The 25,651-nt window shown below is 46.4% G+C and overlaps 1 protein-coding gene across 2 annotated transcripts in view; it reads left to right on the top strand.

Moving 5' to 3' along the window:
- Positions 1 to 25,651, top strand: part of exoc6b (exocyst complex component 6B) — a 268,475-nt gene that overhangs the window by 230,273 nt on the left and 12,551 nt on the right. The gene's annotated exons all lie outside the window — the stretch shown is intronic.

Below are 25,651 nucleotides of genomic sequence, written 5' to 3'. Positions count from 1 at the left end.
AACTGGAATGAGCTCCAGGAACTTCAGCGAGGGGCCGAGTCACCGTCAAAAGGCGATAAGGATCTCTCCCATCCTTGGCGGTCGATAGGATTCGGAACTGCATGGTTTCCCGTCCGGGTTGCAGAGAGGGCAGGAGGAGGCATTTGGCTCCTTGGCTAGTCCTCTTCTCTCTCTTTCAGGCAATGTTCCATATTTCACAATTTAATTTTCTGCTTTTGTAATGTGGTATTTGGTGGAGGGGGAGAGAAGCCCACGTGTTTTCTTTTCCTTGCTGGGGAAAGGGGGGAAGTTTTTCAAGAAAGGAAACACTCTGGAATCAGGTTTGTTGAGACGGCAACCCAGGCAGTGAAGTGGGGATCAAAGCAGTAGTTTATGCTTTGGAAGAGGAAGCCTTCCTCCAGGGCCGCATAGGGTCTCCTTGAAGGAGCAGGAGGCCCAGGCAAACTGGCTTCCAAAGGGACGGCTGTGGTGACACCATGTGCTGAGCCGTCTTTGAAAGCAGCCATGACCACGAATGGTGCCTTTGCGTTGGGGTGAGCATGGGGATGGGAAGGCCAGAGAAGGAAGGGGACATGTGGCCCATGTGCAGGACAGAGTCCATAAAACCACATGTAGTGGTTCTCTAGAGGTTTTTAAGCAGAGGCTGCATGGCCCTCTGTCAAGGTGCTTTGAGTGTGTCTTCCTGCATGGCAGAAGGGGTTGGACTGGGTGTCCTTTGTGGTCCCTTCCAACTGTAGGATTCTTTGATTTCATGGTGCATGTGAGATCCTGCAGCCTTGGGCTCCCCAAACGGCTCTTTGGGTCCTGTGCAGGCCCACCGCTGACCCTCCATGGGGTGGCATTGGGGGCACCACAGCTTTCTGGACCATTGCTGAGATGAAGCCCAAGCACCTCTGTGGCTCCTACAGATTTTGTTCCCACTTGCAGCATTGGTCCCTTAATTCCATGCTGGGATGCTCACATTTTGAAGCAACAGAAGGAGAACAATGGCACACAAAAACCTTCTTTGCGGTCATGGGATGATTTCCTGGGTGTGACCATTCAGAGGCTGCTCCGGAGACTAAGAAAGAAGCCTGTGGTTTCAAACCGGAAGGGAAAAGAGCCACCTTGACATTCGGGAGAACTTTGTGGCTGTCAGGGCGGTTGGGGCACGGAATAGATGTCTCCTCGCAGGGAGGTGGGCTCTCCTTTGGGAAGCCCATTGAAAGACTAACTCAGGATACACAGGACGGCATTTGGCCCCACGCGTTTCTCTCCCGGCTCTCCCCGTTCCCTTTGCTCCGGCCGATTCCTGAGCTGGTTCACTCAAGGGTGAGCGCAGGGCCTCAGAGTGGAAACTGGAGTATCGCTGGCCGTGTGAAATGGAACTGGGCCCTTCTTTGCCTCCAGGGAAGGGTGTGCAGGTAATGCTATCCCCGATGGAGGAGGGCGATTGCAGGAAGAAGGGGGCCGGCCCATCTCGGAGCCTGTGATGCCCTGAAGGAATGGGGCGCCCAGCCCTCCCTCCTGGCTCTGCCCTTCGGGGATTCTGTCGCCCACAGAGGACAGGGATTTGCTTTTACCTCCTGGTCCCGCTTCCCCATTTTCTCAAAGCCAACCATCTCCATACAATTACTTTGCCACAGATTAGAGAGATGGGCCGAAACTAACAAAATGAAGTTCAACAGGGACAAATGCAAGATACTCCACTTTGGCAGAAAAAAGGGAATGTAAAGATGTACAATGAGGGACACCTGGCTAGACAGCAGTACATGTGAAAAAGACCTTTGAGTCCTCGTGGACAACAAGTTAAACATGAGCCAGCAATGTGATGCGGCTGCTAAGAAAGCCAACGGGATTCTGTCCTGCATCAATAGGGGAATAGCGTCTAGATCCAGGGAAGTCCTGCTCCCCCTTATTCTATTCTGCCTTGGTCAGACCACACCTGGAATCACACTGTGTCCAATTTTGGGCACCGCAGATGAAGGGAGATGTTGACAACTGGAAAGCGTCCAGAGGAGGGCAACTAAAATGATTAAGGGTCTGGAGAACAAGCCCTATGAGGAGCGGCTTAAAGAGCTGGGCATGTTTAGCCTGCAGAAGAGAAGGCTGAGAGGAGACATGATGAGGGCCATGTATAAATACGTGAAGGGAAGTCATAGGGAGGAGGGAGCAAGCTTGTTTTCTGCTGCCCTGCAGACTAGGACGCAAGGGAACAAGGGCTTCAAACTACAGGAAAGGAAGGAGATTCCACCTGAACATCAGGAAGAACTTCCTCACTGTGAGAAGGGCTGTTCGACAGTGGAACTCTCTCCCCCGGACTGTGGTGGAAGCTCCTTCTTTGGAGGCTTTTAAGCAGAGTCTGGATGGCCATCTGTCGGGGGTGCTTTGAATGAGATTTTCCTGCTTCTTGGCAGAATGGGGTTGGACTGGATGGCCCAGGAGGTCTTTTCCAACTCTACTATTCTATGATTCTAGGCATTCAAGTCTCTCCATGAACCAGGAAAATGAGCCTTGATCTCCTCCCTAAGGCTGTGGGGTTGGAGGTGTCAAGAGGTTTCAGCCTCTCTCCAGGAGCAGGTGAGGGCTGCCTTTGAGCCATACCCACATTGGCTTCCTCCCATTTGATGTTCTGAAGATCTCTCCTGGCTTCTCAATTATCACAGAGAGATTCCAGCTCCTTTTGAAGCAGACATCTCAGGCCCCTTCTACACTGCCATATAATCCACATTATCAATTCAGATAATCCACATGATCTGCTTTGAACTGGATTATATGGGTCTAAACTGCCACATAATCAGGTTCAAATCAGATAATCTGGATTGTATATGGCAGTGTAGAAGGGCCTCAGTTGGCCATTCTAAATGTATCTCTCTTTCTCACAATACCATGATAAGGCTCTCTTTCCCTTATAGTTTAGCTACTCAGTTTAATAGACCACTCAAGTGGTAAGTAATTGAGTCCGGATGGCCCATAGTGCAGGAACACTCACTCCTTCCTCTGGGGATGCGGCTGCAGCATGGGCATTTGCATGGCTTCAAGGACTGTGGGGAGAGCCCCATAGGCAGAGCACTTGGACAACCGTTGTCTTCTCCAGAACCTTTACATTAACCACAATGGTCTGACAGGTAGCCCGGTGCCAATGCAGGTGGATGGATGGTCAAAAGATCCGAGGAAGCTGAACCCAGATGCATGTACCTGTTTCCATCAAGGTCATAGGAAAGAGCAAGCAGGCTTGTTGCCTGCTGTCCTGGAGACTAGGACTCTGTGGAGCTATGGGTTCAAATGACAAGAAATGAGATTCCACCTGAACTTTAGGAAGAACCTCCTGACCATGAGAAGAAGATCTGATCAACAGTGGAGCTCTCTGCTTCGGAGTGTGGAGGAGGCTCCTTCTTTGGAGGCTTTTAAGCAATGGTTGGATGTGTTGTGGTAATCTCTGAGCGGTTTAACCCTCTGTGGGGGAGATTCCACCAAAATGTAGCAGAGTAGCAAAAGTAAACTTTCAAATGCAGCGGTTACTTACACGCAGTGAGCAAAGAGAAGCCTTTGTCTATTTAGGATGGCAATGGAGTGCAGAGTCTCAGTAAAAGTTCAAAAAGCATTTATTCAGGTAAAAAGAATTCCATTGTAGATAGAAAGGCTTAGGAGCTGTCTAGTCTACTCTAGACTAGTTTCTAAAGTAAAATAAGAAAGGAAAAATAACAAACATCTAAATAGTTACATTTTGCCTGGAGGGATGGCAAGGTGTTGTTAGCTTGAAGAACAAAGGAGAAGACTGAACCAAAATGGTTCCAACCTCATGGTCTAGTTTATTGGGGCCATAAAAGACATTCTGACCAATGAGTAGTTAGTGTCCCTGAAGATTCACATTTCGTCTATCTTCAAAGTAAGGGATGTGACGTACATAGGATACAGTGAAACACAGTAAAGCCTATCTAGGCATGCTTTGAGGCAGGGAAAGGATTCCCTCAATCCAATTCTATCATCTATCTGACTATATTTAGACTTGAGTAGCCCAGGGTGATTCCCAACAGGATGGCCATCTCTCAGGGGTGCTTGGATTGTGGTTTCCTGCATGGAAGAAGGTGGTTGGACTGTATGGCCCATGTGGTCTCTTCCAACCTCATGATTCTATGATTCCAAGTGGCTATCTGTAGACAGCTGCCAGTTTTTGAGCCACCTGCTTCTGGTTCTTGCTGGCCCTCATGTCAGGTAGCCCAGGAGGAGCTGCTGTAGCCCAGCTGTGTAGCAGAACTCCAGCAAGGAAGAATGGAGATCCTCAGCTGGTCTCCACCCCATAAAAAGAGAAGGTCCATTAACAGCTTGACATCTACACCCAGCTCCAGTGTTGTGTCTTAGCCAACTGGAAGACACTCAACACAAGAAGAATAAGGAGAAGAACAGAGGAGGAAGGAAATGGGCAGGCTCCCTCTTTATTTGGAAACCTCATATTAGAATTTTTGTGTCATGTCCCCAGTGTTGGAAGAGACATACTGACACAATCAGGGTCCTGATCCCGGCTTCCCTTTGTTCCCCAATGCTCAACGCCTTGTTCTAAAGGAGACGGAGAAAGGCTCTTCTCTGGTGCTGCGTGGCTTTGGAAAGCTGGACTTTGGAAAAGATGCAAGGCCCTGCTTCCCTGAGTGGCGCCGGCCGATGTCCCCAGGGCTTGGGTGGAAATGGGGAGCTTGATTGGTGCAAGCTGGACCCGCACGGCCTGTGGTTGATCCCCGTTCTCCAAGTTCCTTCTCCCCACTGATGGATGGGGTTTCTCATGAACGTGGTGTAAGAGCTTTCCGTTGTGCTCCACTGTTGACCTCCCTCTCTCCTCCCTCCCTTCTGGCCAGTGACTCGTGCTTTGTTTTATTTCTCACTAACAATGACCTCCGATCTGTTTGTTTTAAGGAGTTCATGACCTCCCAAGGGGGTTTGTGTGCGCAATAAAAGCATTGAGCCTGATGTGACACAAGCCCATGTGCTCAGCCGCACACGCCTGTTGCGTCTCCAGGTGGGGAGAAACCTGCTTGGCACCGCAAGCTGTGACAAATGGAAGGGTTAGGAGACCGGGCACAGGCAGGGCCGGGCAGCCGTGTTGGACATTGCCTTGCGGTGTTTACTCTCCATTGCACAGAAGGAAGGCAACGCTTCTCTTCTCAGTCGGCGGAGTTCAGGCCCAACTCTCCAGAAGTCTCTTGGCTGTATAGAATCCTAGGGTTGGAAGAGACCCCAAGGGCCATCCATTTCAACCCCCTTTTACCAGGCAGGAAGAGGCAATCAGAGCCCCCCTGGCAGATGGCCATCCAGCCTCAGAGAAGGAGACTCCACCCGACTCCAGGGCAACAGCAGATTCCACCATCAAACAGCCTTTACCATCAATAAATTAATCCTGAAGTTTTGGTGGAATGTTCTTTCTTGCATTTTGCATGCATTGTGTTCTAGTCCCAAGAGCAATAGGGGACTACAGGGTTGTTGTGTGTTTTCCGGGGCGTATGCCCATCTTCCAGAAGTATTCTCTCCTGACATTTCGCCCTCATCTATGGCAGGCATCCTCAGAGGTTGTGAGGTATATGGAGAAACTAAGCAAGGAAGGTTTATCTGTGGAAAGTCCAGGGTGAGAGAAGAACTCTTGTCAGTTGGAGGCCAGTGTGAATGTTGTAAATGATATTTTTAATTGTAAGTCGCTCGGAGCACTCTGGTGGACAGCAACTAATTAAGAAATAAAGTGAAGTGAAGTGAATTAATCACATTGATTAGCATTAAATGGCCTTCCCAGCCTCACATCCTGGCCTGCGGGAATCCTTTGTTCAGAGTCATTAGCTGCCCCTGATTAATTTATGTCTGGAATTCTTCTGTTTTCAGAGTGCTGCTCCTTATTTACTGTTCTGATTTTGGAGTTTTTTAATACTGGGAGCCAGATTTTATTCATTTCCATGGTTTCCTCCCTTCTCTTGAAGTTGTCCACATGCTTGTGGCCATACAGCCTGGAAAACATACAACAACTAGTCTCTTAGTTATTCCCCAGTATCTTCTCTCTCTTTCCTCCATGACGTTTTGGAAGAAAGATCAGGAGTTCATGCTATTCCTTTAAAACAGGTATGGGAAAACTTTGGCCCTCCAGGTGTTTTGGACTTCAGCTCCTATAATTCTCCCCAATGAAGGATAGGGTCTCTCATGAACATGGTTTCAGAGCTTCCCATCGTGCTCCACTCGTGACCTCCCTCTCAGGCTCTTGTGGGAGCTGAAGTCCAAAACAGGGCCAGAGTTTGCCCATGCCTGCTTTCGAGGGTGCTTCTCCCTTCCTCTGCTCACAGCACAGATCCAGGAGTTGTTCACCTGCCACCGCTACGCAAAGGGGTTCTCCCCAAAAAGTTGGCCTGAGCGAAGATTTCCCCTCCTGGCTGAGCATGCTCATCTCTGCAACCTGCTTCCACGAATACAGAAATTAAACCCATCAAGGCCATCCAGGGGTGAAGGAGGCATGAGCAGCGGAGGAAAGCCTCCTGCTCCAGTTCAGATTCCTGCTTCGGTTTCAGATTTAGCCTTAATCGGCGGCAAATAGCCGTAAATCCTGTTATTGCGCTGGGTGCCCCGGGCGATGCTCCGTCTGCGCCGGCTGGGGCTGCAACCTTAACGATGGACACGCTCCCTGGATTAAGCCCTCCGCCGCTTAGGCGGCTCTGGCTGAGGCTCACCCAAAAGCAGCCGCGGTTTCCCCGGCATTGGAGTGTGGCGGGCGAGATTAGCGGCCCAGTTGGGTGCCACTCAGGCCGCTCGCTCTGGGGAGCTTCGCCGGCATTTGATGAATCCCAGGCAGAACCGGCATTCCAGCCGGTTGCAAAGGGAAACAGTTACGCAGCCGAGGGTCTTGTGGAGGCCACTCTGGCCCATGGAAAGGCCACAAGATTCAAGGTGCAAAGCCAGGGGTGGGCGGCTTAGCCGAGGACTGGAATCAATGGGCTTCTGGTCCATCCCCATGGATATCACACCCCCTGACCCCATAGAAGCATAGGATCATAGAGCTGGAAGAGACCCCAAGGGCCATCCAGTCCAACCCCCTTTTGCCAGGCAGGAAGTGGAATCAAAGCACTCCTAGCAGATGGCCATCCAGACTCTGCTTCAAAACCTCCAGGGAAGGAAGGAGACTCCACTGCACCCCAAGGAAACGTATTCCACTCCCAAAGAGCTCCGACCATCAGGAAGTTCTTCCTAATGTTTAGGTGGAATCTCTTTCCATGCAGTTTGAATCCCTGGCTTCATCATTGTGTCCCAGTCTCTGGAGCAGCAGAACATGAGCTTGCCCCCTCCTCCATGGGACATCCTTTCAGATATTAAAACCTGGCTCTCATGTTTCCTATTTGACTTCTCTTTTCTAAGCAAAGCATCCCCAACTCCTTAAACTACTCTTCAAAGGGATTTGACCATTTTGGTGGCCTTTCTCTGGCTACCTTCCCTCTTGTCCACTTCCTTCTTGAATAGTTTTGCCTAGAGATGGGCACTGGGTTATTATTCCTGGTGAGGTCTGACCAGTGAGGGTGGGATTGTACTTACTTACTTACTTAGGCGATCCCTCGTAGCTCGAGGACGATTGTCTTGCATCCTTGGTGTCTTGGGGGTGGGTTCTTAGGTGGCTGAAGAGACCTATTCTTGATCTGCATGTTCTCCTGCAATGAGGACATTGGTTTCCAGGTGGAAGGTGGTCCCGGTCAGGGTTGGCTTGATGCTCCTTCCTCTTGGCACGTTTCTCCCTTAAGCCCTCCATTCGTACCTCTTTGAACTCCGCAGCACTACTGGTCACAGCTGACCTCCAATTAGAGCGCTCAAGGGCCAGGGCTTCCCAGTTCTCAGTGTCTCCGCCACAGTTTTTAAGGTTGGCTTTGAGCCCATCTCTCAATCTCTTTTCCTGCCCACCAACATTACGTTTCCCATTCTTGAGTTCGGAGTAGAGTAACTGCTTTGGGAAACAGTGATCAGGCATTCGGAAAACGTGGCCTTCAGTCCAGCGGAGTTGATGGCGTAGGAGCATCGCTTCAGTGCTGGTGGTCTTTGCTTCCTCAAGCACGCTGACATTTGTCCGCCTGTCTTCCCAAGAGATTTGCAGGATTTTTCTGAGGCAACGCTGATGGAAACGCTCAAGGAGTTGGGTGTGATGTCTGTAGACGGTCCACGTTTCACAGGCGTAGAGCAGGGTTGGGAGGGGAATGGCTTTGTAAACAAGCACCTTGTTCTCCCTACGGATGTCCCGATCCTCAAACACTCTCTGCTTCATTCGGAAAAATGCTGCACTCGCAGAGCTCAGGCGGTGTTGTATTTCAGTGTCGATGTTGACTTTTGTGGAGAAGTGGCTGCCAAGGGAGCGGAAATGGTCAACGTGGGATTGTGACCACCATGGGCAAACCTGGGCCCTCCAGGTGTTTTGGACCTCAACTCTCACCATTCCTAACAGCCGGTAGGCTGTTAGGAATGGTGGGAGTTGTCCAAAACACCTGGAGGGCCCAAGTTAGCCCATGCATAGAATAGAACATCCCTAGATCTGGGCATTATCCTACTGATGCAGTCTAGAATCGCATTGGCCTTTTTAGCTACTACATTACACATTTGGCTCATGTTCAGCTTGTGATTTACTGAGACTCTTTGATACCTCTCCCAAGGACTGTTTTCAAGCCAGGTGTCACCCTTCCAATATCTGTGCCATGAATACATATGTTTGTGAGGCAGTCTCTGAGATGGGCAATGCTGCAGGTTATTTCAGAGCTTACAAAGTGTTGCTGGAGTTGAGCTCAGTGCAAACACCCCACAAAATGCCCCATCCTTTGGGCTGTAGTTCTTATTCATTTTATAAGTCTCCAGATATTGGAGATCCAGAAATCATCCAGACAACGCCAACATCCTGGGAAATAATGTTCCTTTTCTTGGGGCCTCCGTTTGGGTGCAGTGAGTCCTTTGCCCTGGAAATGCCCTAGAAATGCCCAGCCAGGTGTGTTTGCATTGCATTGCCACCTGCATGACCTCTCCTCGCCTGTTACAAGCAGCTATTGTGTGAAGAGTGACAAAGCTTGCCATTGGAGTAGGCCTTTTGAGCACCGAGGAACAGGAGGATCCCTTACACTTTCGGTGTCTCTCGGTTGCATCATGCCAGCCAAGACCCATGACCGTCTGCCCCGTGCTTGCCCTTCTCTGTCACACTTTGCCAGAGTGACAGGCTTCAAGAGCCACAGGCTGGTGATGGGGTTTGTCCTTAAAGCAACTTGGGCCCATAACCTGTTTTGAGTGCATTCAGGGTGCTTCCAGGCAGCACAAAAATACAGGTTTTAAATGCGGGTTAAATAATCCCGGGACCTGACTGCAGATCCCCACTGGAGAAAGCCAGGTGGATGATTCAGAAGCTGAGGTTGATATGGGAACAGAAAGGAGAATGGAAGATTCTCAGTCAAGTTACAATAAGGCTGACCTTCCTCCGGCCTCAGATGGAAGTGGGAGTGAGGGAGATGGCTCGTTAGACAGAAATGCTCGTTTGGAGTTGAAATCAAGGTTGCGTCATAGTGTGAGAATTGCGAACAGGAGGGGAGATACTGTTGTGACTCAGCTGGAGCCTCAGAGTGACTCTGATGGGGATTTTGGGATTCAGGTTCAAAATGATTCTGATAGGGATTTTTTAATTCAGGTTCAGAGTGTCCCTGTTGTAGAAGATGAGGAACAAAGAGGCTTTCCCACAGCGGGGAGTGATTTTGATAATATTGAGACTAGCCAGGTGCAAATTGACGCAGAAAAGGAGGATAGTTCTCAGTCTGATAGCATGCAGACAGACACTAACAAGCTGGCTGGCCTTGATGAAACGGAATCTCTAGATCGAGCTGGCTGTTTGGAATTCAAGGTTCAAGTGTTAGAATAGCACTGATTCTAGCACTAATAGTGTTAGAACAGCAAACAAGAAGAAGGTCAGAGGCCAAAGAAATGCTTTCATGCTTTGCAAAGGGTATTAAAACAGTGTGTTGGGAGACAAACCTTTTGTCAGACATTCAACCTAGAAGCAAGTTTTTGTTCTCCTGGATTATCTTGCAGCTTTTGTGTGTTCATGTTCATGGGACTTTGTCATGCTCTTATGGGACTTTGCTTATTCTTTGTGATTTCATGGATTATTCTCTAAGGCTTTGTTTTGTAACAATCTTTTGGAACTTTACTTTTTGTAATGATGTTTTGGAACTTTACTTTTGCTTTTAAAGAACTATTTATCTTCTGTTTTCTAATAAACTACGAAAGACTTCAACCTGTGTATAGCCCGGTGTATACAGTAAGGTGAAGCTAACCTGAGGTGTGACAGATACGAGGGTGCACAGGAATGCGTTCCTGACAAAAGGAAGGTTAAAGTGAATGCAATTGGGGAAAATCTTCATTCAGGGCAACTTCGCTTATGGAAAGGAAGCTGCAGCCAGGAAACTGTGTTTGGATGATTTTGGAAGCTCATGTATTCAAGCTGTGTTTGGGTTCCTTTTGATGTTTTTGTATTCAAGCTCCTATGGACTCACTGTGTTACCTTTGGATTTTACCTATTATCGATGACTGCCTGAACTGTATTTTAGGATCACACTTGCCAGCGGTCTTTGCTTTTGCTGCCTTTCTTCAATAAACAGAAAAGACTTAAGCCTGTTGTGGTGGAGTTTGTGTGTTAGAGTAAGGTGAATCAGCGCTGAGGTGTGACACCCACACAGACCTGTTAGTCCTGGGATTTCTTCCCCGCCATCCTCACAGGCTTCCTTTGTACTGGAACAAGATGGAGGGTGGATGGGGAACATCATGTAGAGTTTTTTTAATCACTCTCTTATGCACTGGATCCTATATGCTGCAATTATGCACACATGCAAATATCTTAATATAAAGATAAGAAGATTTGCATCTTTGTATATGAGGTTCAGAGCCCCGGTGGCGAAGTGTGTTAAAGCACTGAGCTGCTGAACTTGCAGACCAAAAGGTCGCAGGTTCAAATCCCGGGAGCGGAGTGAGCGCCTGCTGTTAGCCCCAGCTTCTGCCAACCTAGCAGTTCAAAAACATGCCAATGTGAGTAGATCAATAGGTGCCGCTCCGGTGGGAAGGTAACGGTGCTCCATGCAGTCATGCCAGTGGCCACATGACCTTGGAAGTGTCTATGGACAACGCCGGCTCTTTGGCTTAGAAATGGAGATGAACACAACCCCCAGAGTCAGACATGACTGGACTTAACGTCAGGGGAAACCTTTACCTTTACCTATATGAGGTTCAGCACATAATGGAGTGATTTAAAAAATAATAATCTTCCGATGGATTTTTCCCTTCCCCAATTGTTTGTTCAAGCCCTCTTTAATATTATAGTGTAAAATAAAGACTTTCAGAGAGTTCTAATTGCTCTCCGTTCATGCTTCCTTTACACCACCTGTGTGTCCGTTTCACAGCCCAATCAAATGATCAGCTGTTTTGGACTTTTTAAAAGCGAGCGTGTGCTGGAGCCGTCTCCGGGGGTGGGTGGGAGGAAGGAAATTGTGTATTTTGCGAGTGCGGAGATATACAGTAATGTGAATATGAACATTTGCCAGCCGGAATCGGGATAAAAGGGGACCTTTTTATAACGTGTTTTTCTTCCATTGCAACGAATCAGGGCAGATTAACAGCTAGGGTCACGTGAACTTTTGTGATGTTTTAATACTTGGTTTTACAACTTTGGAATTGTATGTTTGGCGTCAAATTGCTGCCTGTTGTGAGGCGGCCCTGAGTCCGCTTTGGGGTGAGAAGGGTGGGGTACAAGTGTGGGAGATAAATAAATAAATGTAATCACACACACACACACACACCCTTTTAAGCCGATAACTTCCGTGTTTTAGGTGCTGTATAGAAGAGCCCTTAGTGGTTCAAGATCTGTATTTGAGGAGCAAACATGCTTGGAGAAAGAAAACAAAATTTTATTGTATGAATTCTATTGTAAGATAGGAAAATTATTCAGGGTACTGATCTTAGCTGGGTATGACTACATCTTGGAAAGTCAAGAGAGGGTTCAGGAGAAGAAGAAGAAGAAGAAGAAGAAGAAGAAGAAGAAGAAGAAGAAGAAGAAGAAGAAGAAGAGAGGATCAGTTGGCATCGCAAAGGAGTCAGGTCTCGAGTGTCACACTCATTTTCATGGGGGGCCACATCCGCCTTTGTATGGTTGCCTTCAAAGAGCCGTTGAATCCATGGATGGAGAATTTGTGGAGATAGAGGGCCAACTATATATCTTTTTACATAGTGGCTCTTGAGTTTTTACCTAATTTGGGTTTCCAGATGTTATTGAATGACAACTCCCTTCAGTTATCCTCCATGCGGACTGGGGATAATGGGGATTGCAACCCAGGTGCCCTTGTGGCTCTGAGGCTGGGGAAAGGATAAAGGGCATTTTAAAGGCAGGCGTCCTATCCACAAGTCTTGTATCTCAATCCAAAGCCCATTCTCCTGACTAAACAGAACAAACCACAGCCTTCCAGATGTTACTGCATCCCAAATCCTATTAGTTCTAGTTACGATGACTAATGATCTTGGACACTGAATATCTCTACTACAATTGACATTGGCCCAAGATTCTAGGCAACTCCAGGAATAATATGGACTTGGTTCTCTCTTTATGTCTGTATGTACTCCTGATATAGTATACAGTAGAGTCTCACTTATCCAAGCCTCGCTTATCCAAGCCTCTGGATTATCCAAGCCATTTTTGGATGCAATGTTTTCAATGTATTGTGATATTTTGGTGCAAAATTCATAAATACAGTAATTACTACATAGCATTACTGTGTATTGAACTACTTTTTCTGCCAAATTTGTTGTCTAACATGTTTTGGTGCTTCATTTGTAAAATCATAACGTAATTTGATGTTTAATAGGCTTTTCCTTAATCCCTCCTTATTATCCAAGATATTCGCTTATCCAAGCTTCTGCCAGCCCGTTTAGCTTGGATAAGTGAGACTCTACTGTACTTTGTGAGATTATGACATGGATATTGTACCTTTGTTTATGATATCCTGAAAGCAATTTTGTTATATGCAATATAGTTTGAAGAGAATTACTTTAAAGTAGAGTTGTAGAAACCTGATTTGTATTACATTTCTTGCGATTTTTACAAGAGTGTATATACACATACAGTAGAGTCTCACTTATCCAACACTTGCTTATCCAACGTTCTGGATTATCCAACACATTTTGTAGTCAATGTTTTCAATATATTGTGATATTTTGGTGCAAAATTCATAAATACAGTAATTACTACATAGCATTACTGTGTATTGAACTACTTTTTCTGCCAAATTTGTTGTCTAACATGATGTTTTGGTGCTTCATTTGTAAAATCATAACGTAATTTGATGTTTAATAGGCTTTTCCTTAATGCCTCCTTATTATCCAACATATTCACTTATCCAACATTCTGCCGGCCCGTTTATGTTGGATAAGTGAGACTCTACTGTACATTATTGTTCTGTATTATTATAGATATTTGTGCATTATCAGCTAATGATGAGGAACACCAGAAGTCTCTAAAGGTTTTGAAGCTGAAGCTGGATGATCATCTGTTGGGTGGGCTTGGATGATGTCTAGGGTAGAATGGGGATGGACTGGATGGCACTTGGGGTCTCTTCCAACTCTAGGATTCTATGGTCCTGTAAACAGATGCTGGACGGTCACCTCGAGAGAGAGAGAGAGAAAGGCTGGATTGCGTCTTCCTGCCTGGCAGAAGGAGTTGGACTGGATGGCCTTTGGGGGCCCCTTCCCAGGGGAAGATCTGCGGGCGATGTGCGCTCTCTCTGGCGCTCATGGGCTTCCCCGGCCCTCCAGCCAGCCTGCGTGCGCACGTCAGAGGGCTGTGCTTGGAGAGCCATGCCGCAGCCAAGCCAGGCCCATCTCGGTCTTGACGGATGCCGGAGCATCGGCATCAGCTGCGGAGGGAGGCAGCAGCAGCAGCGCTGGAGTGTTTAGCAATGCTACGTGACTCGCGCCGCCTCCGACAAGTTCAAGGCAAGGTGAAGCTCCTCTGAGATCATGCGAAGGTTCACCGGGAGGTGAGAGCCTTGGCAGCTTCCTTCACTCCGACGGGACGCCGGCGACGCCGGGGTGAGCAAGAGGTCACCCTCTTCCGAGCGAGAGAGCGCATGGGCCGCCCCACCCTCCGCGGGTAAACAAAAGGGACCTGCCACCCTCCACAAAGGCACTTGGCACCGGGCAGGGAACGGGAGGTCGGGCACCGGGCGGCGGGCGTTGGCAGGGAGGCTGGGCATTCACCTGCCGGCTCCACCTGTTCTGAGAACGCGGCACAGGGATTCCGCCGGGAGGGGCCCTGCCAACACAGAGGGAGAGGTGCCAGGCACACTGGCAGAGATGGTCCGGTTGGGATCGTGGGCTGATGCGCAGAGCCACAGCAAGGCATGGCCCCAGGGCCCCTCCGGGCATGGAGGCCAACATTCACTGCGTGGCATTCCTGTTTGGCAGGCCCTGCTAAATTTCATAGAATCATAACTCCTAGAGTTTGAAGAGACCCCCAAGGGCCATCCAGCCCAGTCCCACTCTGCCAGGCACAAGGACACACTCAAAGCTCTTCTGACAAATAGCCACCCAGGCTCTGCTTCAAAACCTGCCGAGAAGGAGACTCCATCACAGTCAGGCAGAATCCTATTCCATAGTTGAGCAGCTCTTCCCCTCTGGAAGTTCTTCCTCATGAGTAGTGGAATCGTGGCCTCTACCAGTTCTATGATTCTATGAATTCTTGCCCAGCTTTCCCTTCGTCCCACACATGCATGGCCCTATGCGCACAAACTGCAGGAGGCCACAGCTGATGGGGGCCGGCCTTCCTTCGCTCAGGAATTTGGCTGCCGACTGCCAGCGATCCGTTGCAGGTGCTGAGCTGCAAAGGCTGGCGACAGATTCAGAATACTGCTTGGCTCCTGCAGTCTGGAGACAAAAATGTCAAGCATGAGAGTACAACAACATAATCAGCGTAATAAATCCCCCTCTCTTTGTTGTGCTTCCTCACTGCCAGAGTTTAAGGTCTTCTGTACAGATCCTGCACATGCTCACTCTTTTGGCTGCTCTCAACTGTTTCACATGTGCCAGGCCTTTGTTTCCCTACATTCCAGAACATTTCCCCGTCTCGATGGCAGTTGCTTCTCCTGTGGTTGGCAGGCACTCCCAGGAAAAGCAGAATTCCAATTGATTCCCATAGCCTCTGAAAGGGGCTGCCTCCCAGTTCCAGCCCAGCAGCCTCGCAAGTGCCGTGGGAAGGACCTTCTCAGCAGCGACTCCTGGGCCCAGCAACAGTCTCCATCCCCAGGCACCTTGCAAGGGGTTCCCTTTGGCCTCTTCTGCCTTTCATGGAACATCAGCTGACCGTTGCAGAAGGCCTTTTAACTTGCATGTATTGTCACCATTGTTGTTATCTTGCCACTGCCAGTTTAACTAACTGAAGTTCATGCTTTGAATAGGGTTGCTGGTGTAATTGCTTTTTAACCTTTGTGTTGTCTCAACTTGGTTTTAGCTTATTACGATCCGCCTTGGGTCCCACACTGGGAGTAAAGTGGGGTATTTTATCTTTCTATCTATCATATATCTCTGTCTATCATTTTTCTTATCTTTCATCTCCTCTCTCCCTCCCTCCCTATCATTTTTCTTGTCTATCTCCTATCATATTTATCTGCCTATCTTATCTATCTGTCTTATCTATCTGTCTTATCTATCTACCTATTACGTATAATTTTTTCTTATCTGTCACCTCTCCTATCTTATCTATTATGTACCTAGCAACCTTTCTACTGTTGTGGTAATCTCTGAGCGGTTAGACACAATTGAACCCTCTCTGGGGGAGATTCCACCAAAATGTAGCAGAGTAGCAAAAAGAAAAACTTTCAAATGCAGCAGTTACTTACACGGGGCGAGCAAGAGAAGCTTTTGACCATTTAGGATTGCAATGGACTGCAGAGTCTCAGTAAAAGTTCAAAAAGTATTTATTCAGGTAAAAAGAACTCCATTGTAAATAGAAAGGCTTGGGAACTGTCTAGTCTACTCTAGACTGGTTTCTAAGGCAAAATAAGAAAGGAAAAATAACAAACATCTAAATAGTTACATCTTGCCAGGAGAGACAGCAAGATGCTTCTTGTTAGCTTGAAGAACAAAGGGAGAAGAGACTGAACCAAAATGGTTCCCACCTCATGGTCCAGTTTATTGGGGCCATAAAAGACATTCTGACCAATGAGAAGTTAGCATCCCTGGAGATTCACATTTCTACAAACTTCAAAGTAAGGGATGTGACATAAACAGGATAGAGTGAAACACAGTAGAGCCTATCTAGGCATGCTTTGGAAACGGGGAAAGGATTCCCTCAATCTAACTCTATAATCTATCTGACTACATTTAGACTTGAGTAGTCCAGGGTGATTCCCAGCATCTACCGCCGTGAGAACAAATGCTGGAGATGTTAGTCCCTGTCCTGTACTTTGATACTGAAGGACTCTCCATCTTTGGAAGTATCTTTGGGACGTGCTTTAGTTGTTGATTCAGGCCTTGACAGGGATTGAAGAGGGCCCCTTGGGTCCTTTCTGACTCTCTTGTGGTTCTTTTCCAAGAGATGACCATGCTTCCACCTGCACTTGCCTTCCTCCTTCACAGTATTAGTCAGTGCTCCCTGTCCATCTCAGGGCATTGCTTGGCCTTCTGTGAGGTCTGCAAAGACTCCTTTAAGAAGGGCATTCATTCACAGTCCTCTTTGCTTCATGGCAGACCAGTAGCTAACCACATTAGATGCCAATCTGCATTGTTGAACCATAGACATATCCACTGGCAATTCTGGAAGTGTAGCAGAAGAGAGCTACCGGTGTGTGTGATACCTCTTCATGTGCCTATCGGTACTTTAATGATGCCTTGATGCCAAACCCTTAAAGTGCAAATGCTCAGGAGAGTCTTCCTGGAAGCGGCCTGGTAATAGATTGGGATCATTTGCAGATGGAAAAGAAAAGACCGCGCAAACCAGGCGGCAAGTGCAGATGGGACGCTTTCTGGAATCCATCCAGTGGAAATCTCATTTAATCAAGACAGAAGCCTAAAAGTGGGCCCAGGCATGCATCCAAAACCAGTCCAGACGGAAACAGCGATCGGGTGCGGCTGCCTTGAAGACTTGTGCCTTGGAATGATAGCTCTGCAGGCCTCGCTCCTCTTCTCTTCTTCCGAGGATTGTTTGAGGACATAAACAGATGTCGATGGCCCCAGTCTGGCTCCGTGGAAATCTGCAACGCTCTCTTATTTGCGCTGCAGAAAATACCACCAACCCACCAAGTCCCTTCCTGGTCCTTCCCCGAAAGTGCCTTGCTGCCATTGTTTCAAATTGGGGGACAGAATATTTTGGTTGTGTTTGTTTGTTAAAGTAATTTTTATTCAAAGACGCCCCCCCCCCCCCAAAATCATATTTACATAAAATACAATGGTGTTTTTAATCATCTAAGTTCTAACAACTGCTGATGTTTTGACTAGCAGAGTTTCAGCCTTCTTTTCAACTCCTCCGATTCTCTGCTCCCTTACATCTTGATCTTCCTTTTTTAACTTTTTAAAAACTTCATTCTTATAAAATCCACTTTTGTAAAATGTCATTTTCTTCACTACACTACAGCTCAACACTGACTACAAGTAGCAGGATATAAACACAAGAGTAAAAGGCACAAGTGCACACACATGCACACCAAAAACAAGTCATTAGCAAAGCTGCACACCTCTCACGAGAAGTATTTTGGAGGGCGCCCATCTCTCATCTGTGCTAGCATTTGAACCCAAGGCTGGTGCGGTTAGCAGCAAATGGGGCAAATGGCAGCTGGGAGGAGAAGGAAGGCAAGGCTCCATTGTAAGAGCCGGAACAGTGATGTTAAGTAGTGGTTTGCAAAGGGATGTCCTGTCCTAAATACATGTCTTTGTACATTTTATGACTAGGGGAGCAAGGGGCTTGTTGAGAGTCCTGGCCAAAGGGCCATTTAGACCTGGCCAAAGGAGCATTTTTCATTGGGTCAGGTGGGTCTCCTCCAGACAGGCTGGGAAGGAGTGCCTTCCCCACAGAAACCTCTGGCTCCTCTTGGAGCTGCTGGATCAAATAGAGTGGCTGATGCCAACGTGGCACACGAGGAACGCCAAGGAATGAAGGTGCAAAACATGTCCTTTGCTGGGAATGTCCACCTGCTAGATCTTGCTTCTTAAATAAAATCACAGGAGACTCCTAGGCTGCATTGGATTCCTGTGCAAAACAGATCTGGAAGTTATTTGTAATGTGTAGCTGGAATCACTTTCCCTGAAATTTGAATCCATGGCTCTGTTTGAATCCGTTTTCTGCTTTATACTTTGTACACATATGATTGCACCCTTGACCATCATTGCAATATCATTACCAAATTTGAAGATGATACAACCAGTGGGATTTCTTATCTTTAAAGGGGATGAGTCTACCTATTGGATGAGGGATTGTCTGGGACAATAATCTGGTTCTGAATTATCAGCAAGACGAAGGAGCTCATAGCGGACTACAGAAAAAACAGCCCTTGGTCATAAATGGTGACCAAGTGGAGCAGGTGGCCAGTTTTAGGTTCCTGAGTGTCGCTGTGAAGGAGGATCTGACCTGGGGCAATCATAAGGCAACGTTGGTGAAGAGGCCCAGCCAAGACTGGACTCTCTGAGACTCTTAAGGAACTAACAACTGAATGGAAAACTGCTGGTGACTTTCTCCCACTGTGCTCTAGAGCAGGCTTGGGCAAACTTGGGCCCTCCAGTCCATGGTTTCACATTGATGTGGCATTGGTGGCTGTGTGGTGGTGGTGGTGGTGGTGGGAGTGTGGAGAGATGGGTGTGTTTTGCAGTGTGTGCAGGGGAAGGCATGTAATTTCGTTGTGCAAGAGCACACTGACAAGTAAAGCTATTCTATTCTATTATGCTCTATTATTACTGGGTCTCCCGACCAGCGGAAAACAAGCCCATCCCCTCTTCAGTGGGACATTCTTTCAAACATTCAAACATAGCTCTTCTGTTGCCTTCTCGTCTCTGAGCTAGACATCCTCAGCTCTTTAATCTGCTCATCAAATGGATTCATGGTTTCCAGACCACATTATAGTCGCTCTTCTCTGGACACCATCCAACCTGTCTGTATCTGTACTGAATGTTGTTGCCCAGGGTTATTATTCCAGGTGAGAAGTTCTGACCAAAACTGAAGCGAGTGGGACTAGGACTTCCCACAATCTTGATTCTGTACTCCTGTTGATGGAGCCTAGAACCACATTGGCTGCATCAACAGGATCACGCTCCTAGAACCCTTTCACGTGGACTCTTTGCAAGCCAGGTGCCATCCTTCCATTCTAAGTACATTTCATGTTTATGGAACAGGGTCTTGGATTCCTCAGTGGTATTCCTGCCTGGCCAAAGGGCTTGGGCTCTGGTTCTGGAGACGGAAGGAGGCTGAACTCTGAGGGACCTCCGTTCCCGGGCGGGGGTTGCTTCCCGTGTCCCCTCCCCGCTTGATCTTCCTGATGTGCGTGAGGTGAGTGAGGTTCACTCCCAGTCTGCACATCTGAAAGCTCAAATATCTGAAATATCTGAAAGGACGTCAAGTAGAAGATGGAGCCAGCTTGTTTTCTGCCGCTCTGGAGATTCGTGCACGAACCAGTGGATTCAGGTTTCAAGAAAAGAGGATTCCAAATAACCATTAGAGAGAGTGTCTTGACTTTTAAGATCTGATTGACAGTGGGCTGGGGAGTTGAATGGGAATCTTTCAAGAGGGCTTTTGCACATTCCTGCAGCCCTCTTGAAATCTGTCTGTCTATCAAAGTCAGGGGTCCTCAAATTTTTTAAGTGGAGGGTCAATTCACAGTCCCTCAGACTGTTGGGGGCCCGGGCTAGGATGAAATAGTCCAAAATTAGGATTGTTGTTGTTGTGGGCCTTCAAGTCATTGCAGACTTAGGTCAACCCTAAGTCTAAAGTTTAGGACAGGGTCCAGGTAAAGGACCTCGGCCTTAGTTTGGGGACTCCTGATCTAAACGATCTCATAAGACCATAGGTAAGCAAAGAGACCTCCAAAGACCATCTAGATGGTCTCATAATACCATAGATAAGGAAATGGACCCTTATCACATCATTAGAAGACCATAGATAAGGAAAGGGACCTCAAAGACCATCTAGATGGTTTCATAAGACCATAGGTAAGCAAAGGGACTCTCAAAGGCCATCTAGATGATCTCATAAGGCCACCAGAAGACCATAGAAAAGAAAAGGGGCCTCAAAGACCATCTAGATGATTTCATAAGACCATAGGTAAGGAAAGGGGCCCCCAAAGGCCATAAAAACAATCTCATAAAACCATAGGTAAGGAAAGGGACTCTCAAAGGCCATCTAGACAGACTCACAGGACTATAGGTAAAGGACCTCCAAAAGCCATCTAGATGTTCTCATAAGGCCGTAGCTAAGCAAAGAGACCTTCAAAGACCATCTAGATGGACTCACAGGACTATAGGTGACCTCCAAAAGCCATCTAGATGGTCTCTTAAAGTCGTAGCTAAGCAAAGAGATCTTCAAAGACCATCTAGACGATCTCATAAGACCATAGGTAAGCAAAGAGACCTCCAAAGACCAGGTAGACTTAGGTCAACCCTAAGTCTAAATTTTAGGACAGGGGCCAGGTCAATGACCTTGGAGGACTGCATCTGGCCCACGGGCCTTAGTTCGGGGTCCCCTAATCAAAGTAGTCTTTGGAACTGTGCTTTCATGGCCAGAATCAATGGGTTGCTGTGAGTTTTCCAGGCTGTATGACCATGCTCCAGAAGCATTCTCTCCTGACATTTCGCCTACATCTCCGGCAAGCATCCTCAGAGGTTGTGAGGTCTGTTGGAAACTAGCCAAGTGGGGTTTATATATCTGTGGAAGGTCCAGGGTGGGAGAAAGAAAGAACTCTTGTCTAGCCTTAAGGCACTACAAGGGCCATCTAGTCCAGACTTCATCACTTCCAGGGCAATCGAACCCATGGTCAAACAGTGGTGATGGTGGTCCAGTCAGTGTCCTGGGCAGGTGGCCCTTCCTCTTCTGGTTGTTGATTTTGCAACTCTCCTGTTGCCTTCTCTGTTTCTCTCTTTCTCGGCGTGTGCAGCTGTCAAGGTGATTTATATGGGGCTGCTTTGCAGGCCGACGCTTCCAGTTTGCAGAATTAATGGTATTTGCATAAACCCTTTTTTTAAAAAGAAGTTGGAATCTTCCCCAGAAGGCAGCGGTGGAGCCCCATGCTTCCCTTCCTTGTGCAAGACCCCCCTCTCTTTATCTCTCCCCCCCCAAACCACGGCTGATTTAGCTGCGGAGGTGAAAAGTTTAAACAGTAAAACCAATAAAACCACATTTATGTGACAGATAAATCGCCTTGCGTTGTGGAGAGTTCTGGTGGGAGGGCTTCCTGCCCGGCACTCCACTCGCTGGCTGGCTTTGCAAAGGCAAGCCCTCTCCCCATTCTGTGCAAAGGAGGGAGGAAGAGGAGGAGGAAGGCTGGAGGCATCCCCAGCCAGGCCGGGCCTGTCCACAAGATGGATAGGGCTACGGCGGCTGTAAAACACACAGGCCATCCATCACGGCCTCTCTCCTTGGTCCGCACGGAGGAAGAGGCGCCACTGCGGTGTGAGGAGGAGGAGGAGGAGGAAGAAGAGGGAGAGGAGGAAGAGGAGGGGGAGATGGGGAGAAAGTGTCGCACCTCAGGTTAGCTTCACCTTGCTAAAGACACCAGGCTGCATACAGAACGTAGTCTTTTATAGTGTATTAGGAAATGGGGAAAAAATAGTTCATAAAAGGTAAAAGTTCGGTTCCAAAAGATAGTGACAAAAACCAAGGCTGTAGGCAACAAATCCATGGAAACATTAGGCATGAAACAAGGTCCTTTCAAAAGAAGCCAAAGTCCCAGAAACGAGAATACATCCAGGCTACAAGATAATACAGGAAAGCAGGCTTGGTTCTTGATTCAAGCGAGAAAATTGCTTTGACAAAGATTTCCCTCTCAGCAGACTGTTTTAATAGCATACCATGAAGGCATTTCTTAACCCTTTGACCTCCCTCTTATTTGTTATTCTGAGACTTCTGTGCAACCCCCGAAATTCCAAACGACTAGCCCGATTGAGAGAAGCGGCCCCATCGTCAAGGCCACAGGGCTCGTTAGTGTTCTCAGGCTGAGGCTGGGAGCTGCTCTCCCTTTCTGTTTCTTGCACCTGAAAACCATCATCAGTAACAACATCATTTCTTCCCGTGGGAAAGCCTCCCTGCTCCTCATCTCCCACACTCTGCACCTGACTCCCATAATTCCCATCAGAGTCATCTTGAAACTCACCGTGAACCTGAATCCCATCACCTTGAAACTGTTTGGGAATGGAAGAGCCGTTAAGCTCTAATCACCCTCTTTTATGAGGTAAATTCCCATTAAAATAGCAGAGTAAAGAATTGCAGCAGCGTGAGACTTACACGGGCGTGAGTTTTAGAAGGCCTCTGTGTACTCAGGAAGGCAAAGGGGTGCAAAGTTAGCTTTAAAGTTTAAAAGCATTTATTGAGGTAAAAGGAAATCCATTGATGGATAGAGAAAGTTAGGACATAACTAGTTAATCTATCCTGTTCTAATACACATAGACAAATTAAAATAACAAAGCTCTAGATAAGCTACATCTTGACAAATAGAGGACAGAGGTGCGTCCTCTCTCTGGAACAAAGCAGGAAGCTGGAATGGCGGTCAGCCTCATGGGTCGCTTCTTCTCTAGGGCCATAAACATTCCAAAGGACCAAATTGGGGAAGTTATGTCAGAGCCCTAGGAGAGATTACATTTCTAGGAACATCAAAGGGTGGGCTGACCTAAATAGGACGGGAAGCAGGAAGCAACGGTGAATCCTATCAAGGCATGCTTTGGAAACGGGGAAAGGATTCCCTCAATCTAACTCTATCATCTATCTGACTACATTTAGACTTGAGTAGTCCAGGATGAATCCCAACAGAAACTGCATCCCGGAATCCTCATCAGAGTCACACAAAGGCTGAGTCACAACAGAAAGATTGTGCAAAACAGGGTGTGCAAGGGGCCAAAGGGAAAGGCGGGGGAACCACCTCACATGGAAGGTACAAATAAGACTTGCGCTCTTCCAAAATGACCAAACAGAGGCCGTCAAATTCTAGACATCTCATGTCCTTCCCTGGAAACGAGTGGCCCAAAACCCACTTCTGGTTTCTGAAAACAGACTTAAAAAATAACGTTGAACAGCGCAAACTTATTCAAATGGTGAATAGCAATCAGCTGTTGTTGCAAACTCCGGGCAGGAGCTGTGGCTTCCTGGGCTGAACCGCTCTCCCTGCTCCACGCTCTTCTTCCCAGTTTATCAAGCACTGTAGTTGCGTTGTCCTGTGCTGGGCCCATAACCCTTGTTGGGGAATCTGAGCTGTTAGGCGCAAAATAACCCTCAGTTGGGGTGATTCCACCATAAATATAGCAGTATCATAAATTTATAGAGTTGGAAGAGACCTCATGGACCATCCAGTTCAATCCCCTGCCAAGAAGCAGGAAATCGCGTTCAAAGCACCCCCAACAGATGGCCATCCAGCTTCTGCTTAAAAGCTTCCAAAGAAGTACCAGAAGAGTACCAGAATTAAACTTCATAAGCAGCAGAAACTTACATGTAATGGGCTTGGATAAGCTTCCATTCCTTAGAATGGTTTAGGATTGCAGAGTCAGAATTTTAGGTTCAAAAGTATTTATTGCCGTTAAAGAAAGACATTCTTGATAGAAAAGGTCTTGGAGCTCACAAGCTTACTTGGTCTCATCTTCTAAGAAAGGTAAAAGGAACAAAATCCATGCAGCTACATGTTTCTTGACTGGGAGAAAGAAAAGCAGAAGACAGAAAAAATGGTGGGGACCACATGATCTCCATTGATAATTATTTGATTGTATGTTAACTGCAGTGCAGTTGGGATTGGTTTGTCTCAGGGTTGAGAATTTCACTTGTCTCTCCTTGGAATCCCATTTTGGGAAAAGGAGAGAATATGTGCAAGTGTTGCCACACAAATGAACCTAGGCCAGGTGTCCCATTTTACAGATTGATTGATTTATTTACTACATTTATATCCCAGCCTTCTCACCCCGAAAGGGACTCAGAGTGGTTTACAAGTTACGTGTACATACAATATATTATATCATTAGCATAGCATAATATTAGCTTTATATATTACTATATGTTACTATAACCATTATACTGTAATATTATTAGTAATATTACATTCAATATATAATATACAATTAATATTATATTGTATTATTATTAGTATTATATTGCATCACATTATAATATTATTCTCAATATCATATGTATATACAATATATTATATTATTACCATAGCACAATATTATTACTGTATATACTCGACTATAAGCCTAGTTTTCCAGCCCTTTTTTAGGACTGAAAAAAAAAACCTCCTCGGCTTATACTCAGGTGAGGGTCCTGGTGGGGTTATATTCAGGTGAGCTTATACTCGAGTATATATGGTACATTTATTATTTTTCTCTATTATTATTGTTATTGTTACATTTATTATTTTACTCTATTAATTATTATTATTACATTTATTATTTTACTCTATTGTTACTTTTACATTTATTTTACTCTATTTTTATTGTTATTAATACATTTATTATTTTACTGCATTTATTATTATTATTACATTTACTATTTCACTCTATTATTATTAAAAGGATACATAAGCGCATTTATGTCAATGTGAGATTTGTGTAATGAGATTGTTTAAATGTAATTTGTGCCATGCTTGTATTGCAGTCAGATTGCGTTATCCAGAGTGCGTGATAGTGTGTAAAGAGTTAATCACTAATGAGCTATGATGACCTTGGTGTGTGGCTGGAACTAGGGAAGATCCAGACACAAGAGTATGTGCATATCTATTGCATCAGTTCAGTCTGCCTTGAGTTTGAGTCGAGTTTAAGATCTGTTGGAGAACAGATCAGTCCTGTGTTTGTTCGTTGTCTGCAAGAGTCTGTTTGTGCTGTTTACTGCTCCATTCAGTAAAGCTTTGTATATTGCTTTTACTGACGTCTCGAAGTGTCGCTTCATTCTGCACTCCATTGCTTTTCATACTACTACCGCTGTGCTGCAATACTCTGACAATTTACACTGAAGAAGATGAAAATAATGATCTAATCAGAGTTGGGCAGTCATATCTTAAATTACAGTTTTATGCAAAGATTCAAAAACATTTTAACTACTGATGCCTCAATTCATGTAATTTTATTGGTACAGTAGAGTCTCGCTTATCCAACGTAAACGGGCAGGCAGAATGTTGGGTAAGCGAATATGTTGGATAATAAGGAGAGATTAAGGAAAATCCTATTAAACATCAAATTAGGTTATAATTTTTACAAATTAAGTACCAAATCATCATGTTATAGAAGAAATTTGCCAGAAAAAGTAGTTCAATACACAGTAATGCTATGTAGTAATTACTGTATTTACGAATTTATCACCAAAATATCACGATGTATTGAAAACATTGACTACAAAAATGCCTTGGATAATCCAGAACATTGGATAAGCTAGTGTTGGATAAGTGAGACTCTACTGTATCTCGGCTTATACTGGAGTCAATGTTTTCCCAGT

This window comes from Anolis carolinensis, chromosome 5 (genome assembly GCF_035594765.1).
Source record: "Anolis carolinensis isolate JA03-04 chromosome 5, rAnoCar3.1.pri, whole genome shotgun sequence".
Classification (NCBI taxonomy): Eukaryota; Metazoa; Chordata; class Lepidosauria; order Squamata; family Dactyloidae; genus Anolis; species Anolis carolinensis.
Note: the sequence above shows the minus strand (reverse complement) of the source record. Positions and strands in the feature narration are given on the sequence as shown.